Here is a 709-nt window from a genome sequence, read left to right as displayed (position 1 = left end):
AAAGAGCCTCAGGTGCAGATGGAGCATGTGAAAAATGCAAACATACCTTTGCATTGTGGAGAACTGGCCCAGTGCTGGAGCTCACAGGGACTTGGAACTCTCCTACATTAAAAACAGAACAAAAAAGGCAAGGTTAAGCAATGCTGCATCTTTGCCTCTTCCTCCTCTCTATTCTATAACTCTTTCCAAAAGAACTGACCATCCACTCAGTCAGGGACACTAAGAACAGAAGAAACACCAGCCAGTCTGATCTTTGTGCCCCAGGAATGCGGCCCTGGAGCTGCAGCTGGTCACACACCTCCGCCAGCAAGGCCCCTGGGTTTGACTTGAAGATACAAAAAGGTAGAGAATCTCCCTCTTCTTCTAAAAGTGTGTTCCAGGGACTTGTAATTGCTGCTTTAAACCTCTGTGCTTCATTTCAAATTAAAATACAACTGGTTTGTGCTCCCAGGCACTGGCTCTTCTAGGATTTTTCTTCTCTTCACTAAAAAGCCAATTCCTCCTTTTGAAAGTCCTGACACGCCTAATCAGCCCCTCTTGATTCCTGTCTGTGATTCTAAACACACTATGCTGTTCGAGTCTTTCAACTCAAGTACTTTCCTGCCAGACTTGATTAATTTTATGACTTTTTGCCACTATTCCTGCATTTTCAACATTGTTATTGAAGTGCAGACCCTCTCACTAGTGGCACAGGGAGGCTGACACTGTC

This window comes from Acanthisitta chloris, unplaced genomic scaffold, assembly GCF_000695815.1.
Source record: "Acanthisitta chloris isolate BGI_N310 unplaced genomic scaffold, ASM69581v1 scaffold14914, whole genome shotgun sequence".
In the NCBI taxonomy this organism is placed as follows: domain Eukaryota; kingdom Metazoa; phylum Chordata; class Aves; order Passeriformes; family Acanthisittidae; genus Acanthisitta; species Acanthisitta chloris.
This window is presented reverse-complemented; position numbering follows the sequence as displayed.